Source organism: Anser cygnoides, chromosome 2 (assembly GCF_040182565.1).
Source record: "Anser cygnoides isolate HZ-2024a breed goose chromosome 2, Taihu_goose_T2T_genome, whole genome shotgun sequence".
In the NCBI taxonomy this organism is placed as follows: domain Eukaryota; kingdom Metazoa; phylum Chordata; class Aves; order Anseriformes; family Anatidae; genus Anser; species Anser cygnoides.
In genome coordinates, this window is record NC_089874.1 from 127,141,546 (window position 1) to 127,149,749 (window position 8,204).

Consider the following 8,204-nt stretch of genomic DNA (forward strand, 5'->3'; position numbering starts at 1 on the left):
CTCTTTAAATGGTAACACAGTGGGGCTGTCAGGGACTGAATTTGCGAAGCGTCTCAGCATGAACAGTTTTTCTGCAGGCAGTTGGTTACCTTTGCACTTACCTGCAGTGTACATGTGAAAGAATACAGGCTCACTTTGTTAAAAAATGCTGAGTGTGTATTTTTATGTGCATGTGTCACAGCGATTGTGGCCACGTGGTTGTACCTGAGAATATGCAGAAGCTTACCCTTTCGCTCTGAATTTCTCAGTGAAATTGAGACCAAAACCAAAACCAAACACACAAACAAACAAAAAACTGTGATATGATTAGGAAAGCTGCAGTTCCCTTGAATGCACTGTTTCAGAATGCAGTTTTCTCTTTTGCCAGTTTGGGACTCCAGTTAGGAAAAAAAAAATCCATTCAACCATTCATTTTCTTTTTTTCCCCCATTGTACTGAGACAGCTGCCACAAGTGAGTTGGTAGAAAACTTCGTGCAGCCAAATAATAACAATAAGAGGAAGAACCACTTTGACACAGCTCAGTGGAATGTTAATTTAAGGTCTTAAGTGAACTGCTTTCCTATTAATAGGAGAGGGATGAAAAAAATGCTTTCAGTCTTTGGTTTCTTTTGAAAAATTGTATGTGCCTGTTTCTCAGGGAACTCCAAATACAGCAAATGGCAACAGATTTTTGTCTTATTTCTCTGAACGTGGAAATTAAAGGGAAAAGTTAATGCACAGCCATTAAGTCGAGTAAAAGCAGAGGAGATGTGAAATGTATCCTTTCGAGGGCAGTGTTAATTGAAGTCACCTTGCAGAGCCAGAGCCTGGTTCTGCTGCCACGTGTGCTGGCAGCACAGGCACCGCCAAGCCAACCGAGCAGCAGCAGCAACCGCGCCGTGGTCTGAGCCCCTCTTAAATGTTTAATCTAATCCAAGCCTGCTGTATCATGAAAAATATATCCTAGCACAAACACTGGTTTATTGATGTGGAACTTCTCCTCCGTGTTCCTGCCTCGCGGTGACTTTGACCTACTTTAACAATACCCTAATGCTTTTCACGGGATGCGCCATCTGAATGCTCGGCCATACAGCCCTAAATTAGCAACTTGACATTGAAATGCTGATTTACACCTGCAGTCAAATGGATAACACATGTTAAAGGCCGATTGTCGGCAGCTCCAATGCGTTATTGCTTCATTCTGTGGCATTGTCACTTGCCTCCATGCAATTTAAGGACAGCGTTGTGGGGCATTGTCGGTATCGCTGTGGACACAGCTGTAGGGGGCCGACACTTTGTCCGGAGCTTGTCATCTGTCTAAAAGCTGACATCACTTCCCAAAAATCACTGTGAACGTTTGGATGTTTAAGTGTTGCTGTATGTTTTAAGACAGCATTGGAAATAAAGAAGCTTTTTGCTAGCATAAAAAGCAGTTAACATTGAATAACTTGCTCCTCTGACCTTCTCACCCCAAGGAAGATTAATGGTCATTTAGATCAGAACTTCCCCCCTGATCAGGGCTCTGAATGCCTCGGGGATTCAGACAGACAAAGGGAGCCTTGTCACCTCCAGGTCACCAGCCCAGACCTGTGGTGTATCTCCAGTGACCATTAGATGGTTGCTCAGCAGTTTATGTGTGAGAGGTGGTGGCTGTAATCCATTTTCCGATGGACAGGCCTCTGCCTCATGGAAGCTGTCACTACGTGCTCATCTGAGCAGCAAGGGACAGGAATTCACACAAACGGTGCCCAAATTACTTTGTCTTGCACTACCACACACAGAGTCCATGTAGCACTTGTTTCGGTGGCTTCATCTTCCTCCGGGTTTGTCTTTGCAAGCAGGGAAGGGCTGAACCCGCGTCAGCGCTGTGTGAGCAGTGCCACTTCTGTGTCCCCTCCTGGGGGGCTTTGGCCTCTGCTCCCACCTCTGGAGCACGCGGGTCCTGCTCAGACACACTCACAGCTGTGTTTCTGGCACGTGAGCTCGATTTTCTCTCTCCCATTTCTCTCTGTGTGCTATCGAGAGCTGTGACCTGCCCTCCAGGTATTCACTTCAGAGGGAAGGGCCTTACTTTGGCAGCCACCAGTTCAACGCATGAAGTAGTTCCGACATCCTAGAAGAGCACGTCCCACAGCCCTCACGTAGCCACCTCACAGGCCTAGTTCCTGATGCAATTCATGCCAACTATAATTGTATTTTAAGTGCAAGTCCTAAAACTAGGACTACTCGGTAAAACTGAGCACAGAGTTCAGGGACAGATTTCGATAGTAAAGTAACCATTTGTGACTTTTTATGTTAGAACGGATGAGGTCACCAAATGCAAAGCACAGTTTGGGGACCTACACATCCAGGCTAAGCTAAAAGCACCAACTCACTGATCAGCGGCTGTGTAGGGTCAGCAGATGGTCGGTAAAGGGCTAAGCACATTGTACCTCACTGGAGACATCTGCATGGGCGTAGCACATCGCTAAAAAAAATGACCTGTGTGCAGACATATGCATACCGTAGCTACAGCTGAGACACTGAGCCTGAACATATAACAGTTGCAGACCGGAGATTATAAAAAAATAATAATTAAAAGGAAGAGCTAGGATTGAGGAGTCCCTCTCTTCTATTTGGCCATGTTGTGAGAGGAAATAGAAATGCCAGACTTTAAGGTAGTGTCTACAATGGGAAATTAATTTTACAAAACATAATTAAATCCTAAAGGATGTACAATCTAAAACTATATAGTTATTATGGAGAGTGTGCCATGTCTACTGCAAAGCCCCCAGTTTTTTCCTGTTCCCTTTTGGTTTTCTCTCTCCTAGGCTTATCTCTGCACAGCTGGTGCCATGTAGTGGACAGAGCAGCTGAACAGACCACAACCAGAACTGAGCTAATAAACTAAGTGTTTAAGTGTTAAGGCTAACAGGATGGAGGAAAAGGACAAATAAATATCAGTTCTGTGAAAATCAGAACTCTGGAGGCTGCATGACTTGAAAAGAACTGACCTCTATGTAGCTTATGAGTTTGAAAATCCTCTCCTATGTACTTGCAGCATTAATTCACCTTGTTATCTGAGGTGATCTACTTTAATCAGATTCCTAGAAGCAAGTCAGGTACTTAAAGCAGAAGATCTTTGACACCCGTGCTGGCAGTGTCAGTAGAGAGGCCAAAGACCAAGCCAGCAGGGAGAGCAGATAACCCACTTCATCTCCTCAAAACCCCTTTTAGGATAATTGGCATCAGGGGGGATTTCTCCCAGTTTCCCCTCACAGATTCATAGCTGTAGGGCCATTCAGCATACTTGTCACACAAAAGCTGTCCCTAAAGTCTCATGTTTCAAAGGCCCCGCCATTCCATAATGCTCCCATCCTGTCCTAAAGCTTCATCTGTCAGGTGCCGCCTCTCCAGGCTCCACACAGGCACCTTCACTTAAACCTGGCTTAAAGAGGGCCCCGTAAACACAGCCCTGCTTCTGTGCCCTCAGTGCAGCTTCTTGCCTTTCCTATTCCTGTTTTCTGAGTTTCCTAGCACTGTGGTCACTGAGTGCCCATAATGAGGTTCCTTGTTCTAAATTAAATCTCATTTTCACACAGAACTTAAACCAGAGAAGGAAATGCGATCTGCTGTCCTCCAAAGACCTTCATCCCACAGAGCACGTGTGGCACAGGCGGCAAAAAGAGCTTGATGGCTGCGTGAGGACGCATTAGATACAAGTAAGGTGACAGTTCATGTCTTTGGGCTTATCCATGGGAGGAATCCTAAGCGGTTCATGCCTGGTTATCCAAACAGTGGATTTTCCTCTATGTTATGTGAGACACTGTATGCAGCTGCAGCAAATGAGCTGCACAAATCCAGCATCCATGTGACAAGCTTTAATCAAGGTGCTTGTTTGTCCAAAAATGGTTATGTTCTTATCAGGAGACGAGTCAAAATAATCCTAAAATGTTTTAAAGAAAAGCATCAGGAGTAAAAATGCCCCATCCCAAATTGATTGTGCCTTGTCAGGGAATAAAGAACTCAAAACAGCCTGAAAAATCAAGGATGAATGTAAATTAAGTTCAGCATCTTAATAAGCTATTGTTTGTTATCACAGCCTGATTTAAACATGCTACTCTTTTGGTGACATTTTTAATGCTTTCTGTGGATTACCAGTGCATGCCCAGAGTATGAAAGCTTGCTAAGCCTCCACGTGCTCAGCCCAAATACGCAGAATTGGCCCTAGCATTAATGCTAGCTCAATGCAATCCTTGCTGCTGGCACCAGCTATGCGGGACTTGAACTTTACAGGGCTGGGCATTGTGCTTCATACAAATCATTGTATGGACTTACTCAAGTGTGTTTTACAAGCTTAGGGCAAATTTGTGAATGTCCAATTATCTAGATGTAACTTTTTCAGGAGGCGCCAACCAGGCTCTTTTTGTTGTTGTTTCCTCGGAGTCCTGCAGTATCCTTCTGTAACTACTGGAGGATGCTTTCAGCCTGGCTTCCAGATCTGGCTGGTGTTTCCCTTCCTGATTACCAGATAAGATGTCTGTGCACTAGCCATTTCAAACTGCTGAACATTGGCATCTCTTCGGATCCCCTACAGTGAAATTAAAGCTCAGAATGTTTTTTTAAATGCCTCAATCCCCTTACCCCTGTTTGGGTAAAAGCAGTCATAGCAGCTGCCAGCAAATTAAAATGTAACTTTTGAAGATCCTTCAGTTATTCACAGACCTTTCAGCTGTGCGATGTTTCTTTAGTTTCGAACTAGTTTTGCAAACTGCTGTAAGAATGAGGTGAAGTTGTGGATAGCATAGCCATCTCTCTTTTCCTTTCATTTAAATGAAAATAGGAGGCTAGGTATAACAGGCTGACTTTACATTTTGCACTCGATGTTGGTTTTACTTTTTTTCTCATTGTCAAGTGCAATTCTGTGGCCTTAAAACCAATCGAAGCAACTTCCTCACCACACAAACTACCACTTGCATCGCATCATGCAGAAGCGTTTTAGAGTACGTGCCAGCAGCATGCACGTGTAGTTTTATCCCATCTTATTTTTAAATGGTTAACTGTGCACACATTTGAGTTTACAATCCTATTCCAAAAATACCCGTGGTTTATCCTTATCATATTGCCCAGCTATCGGTAAGAAATAGGCTCAAGTGGCTCAGTACGGATTAGATTTGCCTCTTACGCAAGAGGGTACAAGATCCAGTGAGAGCCCGGAGACCTGACCCGGGGAGAGCTTTATCTTCCCATGACCAGGGAATCCCTTGGCAGTACTGGGTATGCTGAAAATACAGGGATGCTTCCCACTGACTTCACTGGAAGAATACTGCATTACGAAGGCATTAATTTGTTTACAAAGGCCAGAATAAATAAGGTCTAGAGGTCTCAGATACTTGACTTAAATCACTCAAAGTTTTAATTTAATTTTTGCAAACATAATTAAAATTTCTTTTTATTCCATTCCTTTTAAGTTTACAAACTATGGAAAACTTGGCAAACAGGAGAAGCATGTGCAGTTGTTTCTTCCAGATGTGTCTAAACAGATCCAGTCCATGTGAAAAGCACACTCGCCACCTCCCCACTGTGACATTTTGATATCTTCTGGGTCGCCATGGGGTTTTCTGCCTTATGCTGTTTTCACCGATTGTTTTTATCTCAGCCTCAGCATATGTCTCTTCCCCGTCCCCACACCTCTCTCCTTCTGCCCGCATCCCAAAAATCAAATACTTTCCCTGTCCCAGGCCTGTAGATGATGTTAAGTGGATGTTTTGCCAGATGCCATATGTCTGCTGCTGTGTCCTGAGTTGTCCTCCTCCTCCTCCTCAGTTGTCCTCACTCACCTTTGGTCACCAGGTTCTTCCACCAGCAATTGTTTTGATCACTTACTGACAATGCTGGGAGTTAAGGCGTTTGGTAAATAGAGATAAATTGCAGTCCACAGGGAGGACCTTGGGACTGGGAATTTGGGAACTTGGATTCCAAATGCCAGCTTCGGAGTCTTCAGTCACAGATACACCCTAACTGAAAACATTTCGGGGTGGGTCTTCTCATGGCTGTAGCAACATCATCCAAATTAAATTAATAACATTCACTGCAGTGAGGAAAAAATTAGCCTAGTCTCTAGATATTTAATGTAATTCAAGGAAAAAATAAAAATAAAAGGATCTGTAGAATCTACAGGCACATTTGGTTTCCTGCTGCCTTCACAGACCGAGCTCTTGGTAAGTCAGTTGGGAGGTGAAGGAGATAGATAGTGTGAAATCATCTGATGTGGCTCTACAAGCACTTCTTAGGTTGGGAACTGTGGAGAGTGTCTTCTCTGAGTCTCAAATTACTGCCATGCTATTCTTCAACAGGTTGCATGCAGTTGGGCTTTCTTGGCAGGTATTATCACATGTGTGTTGTAGCAAGATGAACCAAGGTGATCGGTCCAAAATAACCCATGGAGATCTAGAAAAAAGAAGCCATTTTTGCATGGTCCTTTTCTTGAAGCCACATCAAGATTTCCTGCAAAACCCAAGGCATCCATAGCGCTTGATTACCTCATTAAAAGCTGGGCAGAATGAAGTGGAAAACTCCTTTTCATGATCAGCAGAAAATTCATTCCCAGGTGATGATCCCAGAGGAAACACGCAGTGTGTTGGCCCTCCAGAGCCCTGTTTTCTGTCTGGAAGGGCTGTGAGAGCCTTTTGTCAGCTCTCTGTATAAAGCAGCTCATCCTCAGAGCATCATGCCTCTTGTAGGGAGAGTTATTCAAAGCTTACCTGCTCAAAACCTGACCTGCAAAGCAGTAATCAGATTTTTGCTCTTAAATCCCACTTCAGTTTCCACATCCATGCTGCCCTTCAACATGATGAAACACCAAATATTTGTTCTAACATTGAACATTGGCTGTAGTTTAAAAATATCCCTAGATCATACCTATAATTAGGAAAACAATGACTCGGATCCAAAAGTATCTCTTCTCACAGGACTCTGAATAACCAAAGGTGTAATAAAGGGTGGGTTAGATGTGTTATAGCTTTTTTTTTTTTTTTTTGGTCAACTATTCAGTGTTGCTCTTCATTATTTTTTTTTTATCCTTTTTAAAGCCTTAAATCCTCCCTGCATAACCGCCTCTGCTCTATTCACCGCTGAATGGACGGTGCGCTGATCTTTTTATTGGTGGGTAGTGGATTTGGTTTGATTGCTTGACACGGGAACAATAGCGGGATAAACAATTCCTTTCGAGCCCGTGAAACTCCCCATCTGTTGGGCGCGCGCGTGTTCAGAGAGCGCCGGCCAGAGACAGATGAACACGGCAGCCAAGCCTGATGTTAATGGCATCAGTCATACAAGCAGAACATGTGGCACAATAAATCAAAAACTAATTGAACTTTTGCTCGATTATGTCGCCATCCCACTGCCCGTTTTAAGCAGCGCACGGTTTCCTGGAACAATGCCCCCAGCCCCTGCCGTAGACTCCCTGCCCTCGGACAGCAGGAGGCTGCCCTGGGAGGTAACAAGTGATAGCGGCTTCTCTCCGCTCCTTTCTGGCCCGAAACAGTGACACCTTCCTCAGAGCCTCCTTCCAGGCTCAGGATGTGTATTTGACCAATATTTATCTGTTCAAAGAGAACTGACATTAGTATGACAGTGACAGCCCACGTTTGCTGGCATGTTCCAACTGGGACTGTTGCTGACAGGATTCTATAGGAGAAGACAGACAGAATTAATTTTTGTGCTAATTGCAGTATTAATGAAGGCTGGACCGATATAATTTAATATCACTGTTAGCACTTGAAAGTGTTTCTGCTACATCTGCTGCTGGAGCCTGCGAGCCAACCTTTTCAAGCTTAGATGTCCATGGCAAGAAGTAAGTCAGCAGAACTTGAGGGGGCAAATTTCCACAGATGTGGAAGGAACAATTTCTGATGGGAGCACGAGGGAACCAACTTGAAACCTTTAGGAAGGCACCCCTATACTGAGGTGCATAAATGTGGAATGAGGCCCAAGATCCCTCAAGTCATATAGAAACCTGGTTATGACTGAGCCACCTGCCCTCCCTCAGGAACCATTAAAGCACAGGGGACATACACACAGACCTACGGATGCCTGCCTGACATGCCCTTCTTTAGCATTTAAAATTCTACGCTGACATGCCCAGGAATGCTTGGATGTTTACGAACTTAAAAGGTGAGGTACCAAGCGCTTAATACACTTAGAATCAGCTCCTCGTTATATGGGAGGAGCAGCATTTTATGAT